Source organism: Ranitomeya variabilis, chromosome 5, assembly GCF_051348905.1.
Source record: "Ranitomeya variabilis isolate aRanVar5 chromosome 5, aRanVar5.hap1, whole genome shotgun sequence".
Taxonomy (NCBI): domain Eukaryota; kingdom Metazoa; phylum Chordata; class Amphibia; order Anura; family Dendrobatidae; genus Ranitomeya; species Ranitomeya variabilis.
The window spans coordinates 416,364,355-416,378,796 of NC_135236.1; the positions used below are offsets into that span (position 1 = coordinate 416,364,355).

Below are 14,442 nucleotides of genomic sequence, written 5' to 3' on the forward strand. Positions count from 1 at the left end.
AGTTTTGAAAAAACTGATGTTTTTTTTCCACCGGATCCGTTTTTTTTTTCTCATAGAGTTGTTTTATTAGCGCCGGATTGTGCCTGATGGCCACACGTTTCATCAGTTTTTTGCCGGATCTGTCTAAAATTATTTTTACGGTGGCTGGAGAAAACGTTCATAGTAAAGATTTTTCTGTCCAGCGAAAAAATGCCAAGCGACGGTTCCATAAAAGGATGAAACTGACATGTGAAATGATGAATCCGGCCTCCGAATCTGGTTTTCCATGCATTCTCCATACAATCATGCACAATTACCGTTCTGGGGTCTCTCTCTCTCTCTCTCACAGAAAGTCCAAACTCTATCCCCGGGTTCATAAAAAAAAAATGGATCCAGCGAAAAACAGACCCGTTGCATCAGTTTTTCACAATTTGCAACGGATCCGTTTTTTTACAAATTTGCCGCATCCTGCCTAACGGCAAGAACCTGATGTGTGAAAGTAGCCTAAGGCTACTCTCTCTCTCTCCCGAAACAGGAAGTCAAAAATCCATGCGCATTAAAGATGGACGGATCCAGCTAAACAACGGATCCGGCACATCAGTTTTTCACAATTTGATCCGTTTTTTTACAAATTGTCCGGATTTAGCCTGAACACAAAAACCTGATATGTGAAACTAGCTTAATTCATCTGGTTTTCACCCAGCAAAAAAATAGACATCTCCATGTCTGTCTTTTACATCAATAGGTAAGGTTTCTCCTTGTGGAGAGTGACATACTAGCTCTGGTTTGTCAAGGTAAGGAGGCTTATTCGCCATGCAATAAATAAGCCTCCTTACCTTGACAAGGCAGCTGGTATGTCACTCTCCATAAGGAGAAACGTTACCTCTTAGACCTCAGTCCAGAGCCTCTCACCTAGCCAAATCAGTTCTCATGCTTCGCACTGACGAGGGTCAACAGCCCGAAACACCGTGTCTGCGAATTGAGATTTCTGATTTGGCTTTTAACCTAAGTCATATAGCACGACTCGTTAAAGGGTTGATTGTGACTTCTAGGATCACTACTCCCAATAGGTGGCGCTCTAGAGTTAAAGTCCTCTTTTTCTCCTAAGAGGCAATTTGCATTTTGCATCAATAGGTACAGTGGCGCTCTAGAGTTAAAGTCCTCTTTTTCTCCTAAGAGGCAATTTGCATTTTGCATCAATAGGTACAGTGGCTTGAGAAATTATTTACCCCCTTGCCTTTTTATGGACATACAGGTTGTAATGTAACAAAATAAATTGTTACATTACAACCTGTATGTCCATAAAGAAGAAAGCGGATTGGCACATACCGTCCCGTGCAACAAAATTTTTTATTGTGGCATCATCATACCAACAGCAGGCAGATAAAACAGTGGAGCAAATACAGACGACGATCGTTTCACGCTTACATTGCGCTTCAACAGGTTATTTAGTTACATTACAACCTGTGTTTAAATATTTTTGTAATCCGATATGTGTGTGAGGCATCAGTACTAAATAGTTTAAGTTGGTGAAGTGAGAAAAATATAGGCAGAAATTACATTTTTGGGATCAAATAACTAAAAATTGTCATGCTCATATGTATTCACCCCTTTTGCAATGAATCCCCTAAAAGTTTTTTGTGTAAGCAATTACCTTCGTAAGTCACATGGTTAGTGTTACAGGGGTGTATCCCACTACAAAGGGATGAGACTACATCTTTATTGAGGTCCAATATCAATTATTGTCAGACTTGACTATTAATAATTAATATACAACTAGTTAACTGACACCTTAACACTTTTTGTTTCTTATGTTATATATGTAAGAACGTTGTCTACCTGAGACAAAACCATGTACAAATAAAGAATATTTATGACACACCAAAAGTCTAGTTATTATTCTACTAACTAATCTAAAATGCAGTAATAGCACGCAATACTAATAACGATATTCCACGTACATTACCTAAACACACACAATATATCAGCCCATGCATCTAACACTGCTAACTGTCCCTTTATAGAAATCAAGGGTTAATAGCTGGGGGTCTTAATACAGGGAGACCAGTATATAGGAGATTCAGTATCGTTGCTGACAATTGTCCTTCTTCTTTGATATGCCCAGACTTGACATTCTTGTCCTGTGCATATCTTATCAGTGTGGGCATTACTATAAATGTAAATATTTTGGTGTGGTCTAGTCAAAGCCCAGACCTTAATCCAATTGAGAATCTGTGGTCAGACTTGAAGATTGCTGTTCACCAGAGGAAACCATCTAACTTGAAGGAGCTGGAGCAGTTTTGCCTTATGAAATGGGCAAAAATCCCAGTGGCAAGATGTTGAAAGCTCATAGAGCCTTATCCAAAGCAACGGGGCAACGGTGTGATCCTCGTCTGACGCCAATATATGGGTAAGAACTTGGAGGGTAATCTGTGACATTCATGACACTCTTTGAGCCTGTGTACAGGGCTCACCAACTGTCCCTATTTACTTACCATACCCCCGGTTTAATGCCCTCGTACATCTGCACTGTGCACTTTATGGCGGTATATTATGTATTTCGAGATCCACACTAGTTCTTGGTCTGTGCTACCCGGTTTCTCTTTATCTGAATGAGTTGTAATTGTCTTTATTGACCTGTATATATTTGAATTTTGTGACCGTATGATCTAATAAAATTGTATTTATTTATGGACATGTACTCCATTGTTCTTTCTTGTTATATATCCAGCTTGCTAGGAGTGTCCTAAGTATATTTTGTTGATATATTTCTCCCCTGGTAGCTCTCTCCACGGTGGTGTAGAGCATGGTAGAGAAAAGTAGGAATTTACCCTCCATCTTGGGCTTATTTTTCTATTGTGAAATTTGCAAGACTTTTCCGGGTACGGCAAAAGTGGCTGTTCTGTGCTAGTTTGTGAAGCCACAAAGATACTGAGAAAGGGACTTACAGTTTCCAAGAGCATCCCTAGGATCCAGAATCAAGGAGAAGACCACGCTTCACAGAGCTGACAGAAAGCCGTGCGCACCACCATATTAGACTGCTGGGGGCCCCCCCTGGGACTGGACCTGAGTCCCCAACATCACCATGGGTATGTTCCTGTTTGGTGCACCTGTTAGGGCCTAGTGTAGGCTTCAGTAGTCAGTACACGGGAGCCGTGTGGCCTGCTTAGTAAAGGCCAGGGAGGTTATATGTAGAATAGCATCGTTATTTGTTTATTGTTTAAATTTGCTTGTGAGACATATTTTGAGTTTGTAATAGTTGGAGCACCGTGCTATTTTACGGACAAGATAAAGTTTATAACTCTTGTAAAGTGTCTCTTGCCATTGCATACCCCTGTTTGCATCTTCCTCACCCACTTCATTCCTTGCCTCCCAATAAATCTACCCTTTGTTGTTTGCACCTCATCTTGTGTACAGTAGTCTTCCTGCACCGTGGTGGTCCCCCGGCCATCGCTTCAAGTGGCGCTGCGAGCAGGGTACTGTCACCAAGATGGAGGCAGCAGACTGCAATGGTGGGAATGCTAATGTTAATGGAGATGCTGTGGGCATTGGTGGAACCCCTGCAAGGACACTCACTATGGGCACTATATTTAGTGTGCTACCAAAGTTTGACGGCAAGAATATGCCACTGTCCGACTGGGTGTCCCGGCTGCAAGGCACCCTGAAGATTTATAACATCAGCCCAGACCTTGAAGTGGACATTGCGTTAACTGCCCTAGAGAGAGAAGCCCGTAGAAACATCTGCCTACAACCAGAAATAACCCGCAGTACCCTGAAGGAGCTAGTGAAGTTCCTGGAAGAGATCTACGGCGAGACTGCTAGCGCCGGACACCTTCGCGCCAAATTTTTCTCTAGGCTGCAGCGGGAAGAAGAGGGAATTTCTCAGTGTGCAACAGCACTGCAAGAAGTGTTAGCAGAGGTGCAGAGAAAGGAGGCGGATGGATTTGGCGGCATGGGCTCTAAAGACCGGATACTCCAGGAGCAATTCATTCTGGGACTGCACAGCACATCCTTGAGGCGAGCACTGTCATAACGAGTCTGGGCAGATCCGGCTCTTACGTTTCGTCAAATCCTGGCAGAAACAGTGGCCCAAAGTAAAGAAGAGAGCTATGCGTCTGGGGAGATGCGTGTCCAGGGCGCCAATACCAGAGGGGACCCAATCCATCAGGAGGTGCTGGTCCAGGTGGTGCAAGACTTGCAGCGGTCCCTTGTCAACGTGCAAAAGAAACTAACCCAGGTGGAGCGAAGAGTGGGGGAACTACAACAGTCTGACCCACCATACTTATGCAACCATTTTGCAGTCAGACTGATAAGGGATCAGTGGGAGCAAGCCCCCTCCCATCAGGCATCGGAGGCACGAGGACAGGCTACAAGTACCCCCCAGCGAGGAGGAGGTATCCAGTGCTGGGAATGTGGAGGAGGGGGGCACCTTGCCAGAGACTGTCGGAACTGTACTCAAGGCCAGCGAAAGCCGCCGTTAAACTACCAACCCCCCGCAGTAGTGCGGCACTCTGCGGGGGAGGCGAGGAGAGAGGCCGCTCCATATAACGAACACTTGATTGCTGGGAGCCCCATCCTACATGCTGAATTCGAAGGAGTTCTAGTGGATTGCCTGATAGATACCGGGTCACAAGTGACAACGATGCCAGAAGTGTACTTCAAGCAGCATTTCCAGGACCTGGCCAAGCCAGAAAAAGAGACATTGATCCGGTTGTTTGCTGCCAACCAACAACGGATCCCTGTCACAGGGGTCGTGTGGATGAATATTCGAATCTGTGGGCAAGAAGTTGGGAGAAAAGGGATCCTGCTAGTCCCTGAGCCTATCAAGGAAGATGTGCTTGTAGTACTGGGAATTAATATCCTATGTGAACTCAATCAGATTATGTTTACCAAACGGGGACCTGGATATTGGAAGAAGACTACTACACATAAGCCTACTCAAGAAGCCCTTCAACGACCGATCCGCGTCTGTGGGACGCAGAAGAGTATGCCATCTTATCAGACGGTAGGGGTCATCAGGGCTCCTGGTAAATAACCTGTAATTCTACCTCCCGAGCGAGAAACTATAGTATACCTTCCAGTGGGGACTCACCGCAACCTTGATGGGTTGGAAGTGGTTGTTCAGCCTGTGGTAGGCAGAGGAGTGGACCAAGAAGTCATGATAGCTCGTACGATAGCTGTGGTCATCCTTGATCAAATGGAAGTGGATGTGAAGGCTCTGGGCCCTGAGCGTGTGCAAGCAATAGAAACTATGCTGTGGGAAAATCAGGCCGCATTTGCCCGTCACGCCGAAGATTTCGGCTGTACTGAAGCCATCACGCATGAGATACCGACTGGGGAAGCTCGTCCAATTCGAGAACGATACCGGCAGATCCCGCCCAAGATGTATCAAGAGGTGAAAACATTACTGAGATAGATGCTGGATTCAGGAATGGTGCAGAGTAGTCAGAGCCCTTGGGCAGCCCCGGGGGTGCTCGTCAAGAAAAAGGATGGGACCATCCGGTTCTGTGTAGATTACAGGAAACTCAATGCCTGCACTGTTCGAGACTCTTATCTGTTGCCCCGCATCGAGGAATCCTTGACAGCGTTGGGGAAAGCCAAGTACTTCTCCACCCTGGACCTAGCAAGTGGATACTGGCAAGTAGCCGTGGCAGAGAAAGACAGAGAGAAAACCGCCTTCATCCTCCCTATGGGGCTGTTCGAGTTTAACCGGATGCCCTTCGGGCTCTCCAATGCTCCAGGCACCTTTCAACGGCTGATGGAAAAGTGTTTGGGAGATTTAAATTTTGAGGCTACCCTGATCTATCTGGATGACATCAATGTGTTTTCAGCCTCATTCAAAGAACACCTTGCCCGGCTTGGACAGGTACTCGGAAGACTGCGGGCCCATAACCTGAAGGTGAAGCCAAAGAAGTGCCACCTCTTCAAGAGAGAGATCGAGTACCTAGGCCACATAGTGTCACAAGATGGAGTTCTACCCTCGCCAGAAAAAGTGGCTGCTATCCAGAAGTGGCCAGTCCCTCGAACAGTGAGAGAACTCCAGGCCTTCTTGGGACTCGCTGGGTACTACCGCTGGTTTGTTAAAGACTTCGCGAAGGTGGCAGGTCCTCTCAATGAGTTGCTGAGGGGGACCACTGGAGTGCCGAAGACCCAGCGCATCCCCTGGGCACAGGGACAAGACGAGGGCTTCCAGGCTATAAAGAATGCCCCTACCTCGGCCCCGATTTTGGCCTACGCAGACTTCGGTCAACCGTTCCTGTTGTACACAGATGGTAGCCTTCATGGACTCGGTGCAGTACTTTCTCAGATACAGGATGGACATGAGAGAGTCATCGGGTACGCCAGCAGGTCCCTGCGAGACAGCGAAAGAAACCCTCACAATTACAGCTCCTTTCGGTTAGAGCTCCTGGCCCTGGTGTGGGCCATGACAGAAAAGTTTGCAGGCTTCCTGACAGGTACCAAGATTCAAGTTCGAACAGGCAATAATTCCCTGGCCCACCTTGAGAATGCTAAATTGGGGGCCTTAGAACAACGGTGGGTGGCTCGCCTAGCCAAGTTTGACTTTACCATCCGTTATCGCTCTGCTACCGAAAACGCAAATGCTGATGGGCTGTCAAGAGTGACTGTGGAGACTCCAGTGGGGGACCTGGATGAGCAATTCGAAGAGTAGGAAACCCCAGACTTTCGTAAGTTTAAGCCCCCAATGGTTGTGGCCCAGTCAAGAAGGGAGGCCTGCGCATTACCCCGGTCCCTGGGGAGAACCAATGAGGAATGGGGACACGTTCAGGATGAAGGCGAAGGGCTGAGACAGATGAAATGGTGGGTAACGCAAAAGCAGAAGCCTGGCAAACAAGAGAGAGATGATCTGGACTCTGAAATGAGGAGTGTGTTGCACCAGTGGGATAGACTGGAAGTGCGAGAGTCAGTGCTATATCGTAAGAGGCAACAGCCAAAAGATATGGAAGTAAGGTGGCAAGTGGTCATCCCAGGAAGAATGGCTCAAGAAGTAGCGAAAGAAGCCCACGAATTTGGAGCACACTTCGGCCCCACAAAGACCTACCAATGGTTACGGCGGTATGTGTATTGCCCCCGGTTGGAGCTTGTGGTGGAAGAGGTTTGCCGGCAATGTCGAGTATGTGACCTCATTAAGAGTACTGAACAGAGGGCACACATCCAGACCATACAAACTAAGGAAGCGCTAGAAGTCTTGATGATCGACTATCTCCTCGTGGGACACTCGGCCCGCGGGCTGCAATACTGTTTGGTGATGACCGATCATTTCTGTAAGTTCGCAGTAGTCACTCCGACTAGAGATCAGACTGCAGAATCGGCGTCAAGACTTCATCCGGGTGTATGGGTGCCCAAAGCGCATCCACTCCGACCAAGGCGCATATTTCCAAGGCAAGGTGATGGAAGAATTGTATCGCATGTATGGCATTGAGTGGTCCCGGACCACCCCTTACCACCCTCAAGGCAACAGAGCTTGTGAACGCTTCAACAGAACCTTACTTCAAATGCTGAGAACGTTGGAGGAGGATAAGAAGGCGTGTTGGCCAGACTATCTGCCAGAATTGGTCTGGACCTACAACAATCGGGTCCACTCCACCACGGGTTATACCCCCTATCTACTGTTTGGAAGAGCTGGACGAGAGATCATTGAGCTGAATTTGGAACAGCCAGAGGAGCTGATGGAGCAAACTGTCACCTCATGGGTGAAAGAGCATTGGCAAAGATTGCAAACGATACGGCGGTTGGCGTGTCAGCAGCTGCAAGAAAAAGAACATACGGGCCGCAAACCGACTCAAGAGTTACCGCTCCAACCTGGAGACCGAGTATTAGTCAGAGAGAAACGCCCTAAGGGAAAACTAAGTGAGAGATGGGAAGTACAGCCGTACAAGGTTATCGAGCGAGTGTATGCTAACGGCCCTGTCTACAAGGTACAGATTGAGAATGGGGCATCCGCCCCTAGAGTACTTCATAGAAATATGCTGCAGCCTTGCCGGTCTGAGGTCTGTTCTACGCCATTGTCGCCTGAAGGCGCCACTCCACTTCCTGAATCTGTCATGCCTGATGGTGAAATCGATGATGAGTGGTGGACCGTCCCTGACACAGTAGGGGGTCCTCAGCCGCACAGAGACGGTGATCCCATGGATGTACCAGTACCACCATGCGAGGACGAGACCAGACAAGAGCTCACAATGTCTCCTGCAATAAGTGTTCCTCTGGAAGATAGTCAAGCCTTGCTGTTGTGAATTCTGCTTTTGGGCTCCCTCCGGTGGTTGTAGGTGGTAATGCAGTTGCCCCTGAGTTGCAGCCCTGGTCAGGTGTATCTGCTGATTGCAGTTCTGACTGGGGTATTTAGGCGTGCAGGATTCATTTGTCCTTGCCAGTTGTCAATTGTTCTTGGGAGGTTATGGACCTCTGCCTGGTTCCTCCTGCCTTTCTGCCAAATCAGCAAAGATAAGTGTCTGGGTTTTTTTTCCTGTGGCACACATGCAGTGTGCTTCACAATTCAGTGCTATTCTTTATGTTTTCTTGTCCAGCTTTGATTGTGTCAGTATTTTCTCAGTCTTGTTGGATTCTCTGGAGTGGCAGATAAACATTCCATGCCTTTAGTTAGATTGTGGAACTTTTTGTATTATCTGCTGTGGATATTTTTGGAAGGGTTTTAATACTGACTGCCTAGTAATCTGTCCTATCCTTTCCTATTTAGCTAGAGTGGCCTCTTTTGCTAAATCCTGTTTCTACCTGCGTGTGTCTATTCTTCTCCTACTCACAGTCATTATTCGTGGGGGGCTGCCTATCCTTTGGGGGTCTGCTCTGAGGCAAGGTAGCATTCCTATTTCCCTCTATAGGGGTATTTAGTCCTCCGGCTGTGTTGAGGTGTCTAGGTTCTTGTTAGGCACACCCCACGACTACTTCTAGTTGTGGTGTTAGTTCAGGATTGCGGTCAGTACAGGTTCCACCGACTCCAGAGAAAGTTTCATGCGGCTCCAAGGTCACCGGATCATAACACCTTGCCTGACAGCCAAGAGCTTCGGAGATCCCAGAGGTCTAATGCAGGGGTTCCACCAGTCTGATATGTAGAACATTGTGCTCTGTCTGTTTTTACACCTTTGTTGCCTCTTCTATAGGTGCTGTTTCCGCATTGCACGTTCCTTCATTACGCTTCAACCTTGATTCTGTGATGGCCGAGGACGACCATCATTAAGAAGGGAGGCATGTAAGAGGGTGGTGCTGTTATGGACAGTAACACGCTGCCACTTTAAGAGACAGCACCCCCTTGTCTGGTGTGATGGATTGTTCTGCTTCCCCCTGCTATAGACTGTGAAGATGAGCTGCTCTAGAATTGGGGGAGGAGTTGAGCCTGAACTGTGTAGTGATGGGCAGTCCGGCTCTTTTTGGTGATCCGGCTCTTTCGGCTCCGCTCACTATAAAGAGCCGGCTCTTTTGGCTCGTGAACCGGCTCTTTTTTAAAATAAAAATAGATTTTACACTGTCATCATTCCTGCTCTTTGCCTGTAAAGTGACAGCCTCATGATACACCTGTATAAGTATCTAGTGAAGCAGTAAAGACTGTTTTTTAGCATTGCTGTTTCCTCAGATTGTTGGCTCTTGTGAACAGAGCCCGTGCTACTCGGTTGTAGTCCTAAGGCTAGGTTCACACTGCGATAGCAGCAGCCCGTTCAGCACATACGCTAATGGGCTGCTGTTAACGCAAGTGCCAAAGTTTACATTGCGCTAGCGCAGATAGAGCTCTGGTAGCTCTATCTGCGCTAGTAGTGACGGACCCGGAAACGCTGCAGCCCGCGTCTCGGGGTCCGTCACTCAATGACGGCACATCCCTAGCGCACATCCATTGTGGACGTGCGCTAGCGATGCGTCCGACATTGCAGTCAATGGCGGTGTTAACGGACTACGTTACACCGCGTTTATGCCGCTCTGTAACGTCCGTCTAACGGACACCATTAACGCAATGTGAACCTAGCCTAACCTATATTACTTTGTAATATGTGTCCTTTTTTGTACACATCCTTTCTGAATTAGTAAATGCTGTGCTATACGTTGGTGCTGTATAAGATTGTAATTCATACAAATAAAGGCATGCTGCAAGCACTGTGCTAAGGCTGCTTTCACACTAGCGTCGGTGCGGGACCGTCGCTATGCGTCGGCCCGATGTACCGACGCACGTTGTAAAATAAATGAACAACGTGGGCAGCGGAGGCAGTTTTTCAATGCATCCGCTGCCCATTGTGAGTTTTGGGGAGGAGGGGGCGGAGTTCCGGCTGCGCATGCGCGGTCGAAAATGGTGGACGCGAAGCACAAAAAAAGTTACATGGAACTTTTTTTGTGCCGACGGTCCGCCAAAACACGATGCATCCGACGCACGACGGATGCGACGTGTGGCCATACGTCGCAATGTGTCGCTAATAAAAGTCTATGGAGAAAAAACACGTCCTGTGGGCAACTTTGCAGGATGCGTTTTTTCTCCAAAAAGACGCATTGCGACGTACACCAAACAACGCCAGTGTGAAAGTAGCCTTAGGCTAGGTTCTCTTTTCGTTTTAGTGTGAGCGCTAACGGACAGCGTTGCACGGCGAAATTAACGCCGTGCACCGCGTTCGTTAGCGCTCCCATTGCCAGCAATGTTAAAGCGCATTGCTAGCGCGTGCCATTTTCGGCACGCGCTAGCGATGTGCCTTTCTTTTGTGGCACGCCTCGGACGCTGCTTGCACACAACGTGGAACAGAAATGTATAAATGCTACTATACCATGGTATCAACTTCTGCTGGTGGGGCACAGCACTACAAATCCCAGCAAGTCAAACAGAATATGGCAATGCAACCCTAGTTACATACCAACTGTATTAAAGGGCCACTGTCACCCCCCCCAGGCGTTATAAACTAAAAGAGCCACCTTGTGCAGCAGTAATGCTGCAGTCTAACAAGGTGGCTCTTTTAGTTTTTGATTCATTTATTACCTCAATAAAGTGTTTTAAAAATTGGCCACAAATACCAGATATTGTATCTGGAGGCGGTCCGAATCGTCCTCTATCAATCTCCCAACTGCCGTCACTCTTCTCTTCAGGGGCGATGGTCGCCGCCCCCTGCGCGCTGTTGCTTCTTAAATCCAGCGCCTGCGCTGTGCGTGCCTGCCTGGGGCAGGCGCAGTCTTCATTGTCAGTCACAGCTCAGACGCAGGGTGCCTGACTGCGCCTGTGCGGGCAGTGCGGCCACCCTGTTCCTGAATCCCCGCACTGTGTTATTCATTATGCACAGTGCGGGGCTGGGGTTCCTGGGCATGCGCACTGCGCTTGTCAGACGCTCCCCCGGTCCCCCGCCTTCCAGCGTTGTTCTTTGTGGCTGTTCAAAACGTCGGCAATGAAACCTGTATATTCCGGCAATGCTGGAAGGCGGGGGACCGGGGGAGCGTCTGACAAGCGCAGTGCGCATGCCCAGGAACCCCAGCCCCGCACTGTGCATAATGAATAACACAGTGCGGGCCCCAGGCCGGTTTCCGGCAGCCTTCCTTCTTAAGAATGAGCGCGTTCAGGGCCTTAGATGACGTCACGGCTTGTGATTGGTCGCGGCCGCCCATGTGACCTCCACGCGACCAATCACAAGCCGTGACGTAATTCTCAGGTCCTAAATTCCTAGAATTAGGAATTTAGGACCTGAGGGATGACGTCACGGCTTCTGATTGGTCGCGTGGCGGTCACATGAGCGGCACGCGACCAATCAGAAGCCGTGACGTCATGGAAGGTACTGAACGCGCTCATTTTAAACAAAGCAGGCTGCCGGTTACCAGCGGTGATGTCCAGGCTGCGTCGGAGAGGTGAGTATATCAATATTTTTTATTTTAATTCTTTATTTTACACATTAATATGGTCCCGATACCGATTCCCGATACAACAAAAGTATCGGATCTCGGTATCGGAATTCCGATACGGCAAGTATCGGCCGATACCCGATACTTGCGGTATCGGAATGCTCAACACTACTCCTAGGTGTTTTGGTGGTTTTTCTCACATTGTTGAGCACACAGGTCAGACAGGCTTGAAAATGTTTAGCTGCAGTGACACTGAACCCAGGAGCATACCAATGGCAGTGGACGAGGTCTGTCATCGCAATCTTCAATTAGTAGGTATTGCCGTTGGTGGCTTGCGCTATCATGGAATTCAGAACCTGGGGAAGGCAAAATTTGTTCCCCAGGTGCCACAGTCCTGGTGAATGTACAGCTTCTTCTCTTGCCATCTGGTGAATTCTTTAACACCAGCCTGTTGTTATAGCTTCTGGAGAAGGTCATAGTCACAGGTGGGTCCATGGCGGAGGTCACCTGTGGAGCTGCCACCCCGGCAGTGTTGTCTCTTGGTTGGTAAGCTGCAGATTTTTCTGCCTGGTCAGACAGGTGGTTGCCTCTAGCTGTGGTTGAGTCGTCCTTTGCATGGCCTTTGACTTTCACTATGGCAACTTTCTCAGGTAATAGTTGGGCCTCCATCAGTCATTGGACAAATTTATAATTTTTAATAAGCTTCCCTGCCACATTGAGGAATGATCGAGCTTTCCATATAGGTCCATAGTCATGCGCTATGCCAAAAGCATAGCGGCTATCGTGGCAGTTTGGTCTTTAGAATGTTTGCAGGCGTCTTCTAGGGCACAGCGTTCAGCTTTCTGGGCATACATTTGTGGCGGCAGCAGTTCTGTTTTTATGGTTTTATGTAGGGAAACAATAGCATATCCAGTGTAGAACCGGCCATTCATTCCATACCACAATCCATCCACAAAGAGATCAAGGTCTGGGTTATCTATTAGGACATTGGTAACATTACTGAAACCTGCCATTTCCAGGGATATTAGTTGTATGCAGTCATGTTCCTCTTCTGGCTCAACTAGCAGGTCACCCAGGTTACCATTACCAGCCCACCCCCCTCCAGAAGCAACAAGGTGGCTGGATTCAGAATAGTGCAATGGTAAATAGTAGGGTTGAGCGACCTTTAGTTTTTTAGGGTCGAGTCAGGTTTTGTGAAACCCGACTGTCTTAAAAGTCGAGTCGAGTGAAATCGGCCGACCACCGTGAAAAGTCGTGTTTCGGCCGAAACACGAAACCCAATGAAGGAAATTATTTTTTTTTTTCTCTCTCTCTCTCTCTCTCTCTCTCGCTCCCCCTCCGTCCCAGCACAGAAAATTTCGTATTGCACATTCCAAATCCCTACTGTGCACAAGCGATAACATGACGATAGGCGTTCACTCCCCTAAGACCTATGTCATCACTCTGCCCACGCTCATTCATTGGCTGAAAAAATGGCGCTAAACGCGTCATACGAAACGCGACTTTGGCGCCAAGATCGCGTACCGCATGGCCGACCCCGCACAGGGATCGGGTCGGGTTTCATGAGACGCCGACTTTGCCAAAAGTCGGCGACTTATGAAAATGAACGACCCGTTTCGCTCAACCCTAGTAAATAGTAATGTTATCGGGCATGAGGAGGGCACATTGAAGCCTAAGATGGCTAGCAGTACTGAGATGTTTTGGTTTTACTTGAGAAAGAATGGCAGTAACATCATGAGGGACATAAACAGCGAGGGAGAAAGTCAGAACAATTTCAGCAGACTTATCCAAGAGGAGCTACACAACATTTATGGCTTGCAAACAAGAGGGAGCACCCCTTGCTATGCGGTCTAGGCTCAAAAACATGATGATTGAGTTTTCTTTTAGAAGCTTTGCAGCCACTGTCTGCAAGGAACTGTAGGACAGAGGGACAGAGTGTTTTAAATACAGTTCTCTTTACTGGGGCAGCAAAGGAGTAAGTCGACATACTGGAGAAGGACTGGCTGATCGGATGGTCTGTGCCAGTCTTTTCGGACTGAAGACATGGTGGCCTTGTATTGGCTGGGCACATTTTGGGCACTTTGGGGAGTTCCACCCAGGTGTAATGTTTGCTCTGGTGTGTGAAGGTAAACAAATGCCAAAATTGGGGTGAAGTGGTACTGAGAAGAATGCATTGGCCAGATCAATGACCATGAAATGGGTGGCCTTGTGAGGGATCTGTGCCAATAGGGTATGCGGATTAGGCACAATGGGCATATTGAGGACAGTGGCCTCATTAACAGCCCGCAAGTCATGGACCATGGGGTACTGGGCAAGCTGACCTTTCTTTACCTTTTTCTTGGCTAGGAACAGTGGGGTATTGCACGATGATGTAATTTCGACAATAAACCCTTTTTCTAAAAACTTTCACTATTTTGGATATTGCATCTGCCTGTGCCATATTTAATGAGTTCTGTGGCTTCCTTGGCAAAGGGGTTTCCAGGCTTTAGGTCAACTCTAACTGGGGGACACAGACAGGCGGCCTACATCTGCTGGCCCATTGGACAAGAGATATTCTGGTATAGCAGACAGAAACTGGGCAGTCTCCTTTCCGGAGCATAGTGTGACAAATATGTATCAAGGGTTATGATCACA

The 14,442-nt window shown here is 48.1% G+C and overlaps 1 protein-coding gene across 1 annotated transcript in view; it reads left to right on the forward strand.

Annotated features, from left to right (window-relative positions):
• The window catches only part of WIF1 (Wnt inhibitory factor 1), a 230,938-nt gene that overhangs the window by 146,679 nt on the left and 69,817 nt on the right, over window positions 1-14,442 (forward strand). The window lies entirely within an intron of this gene.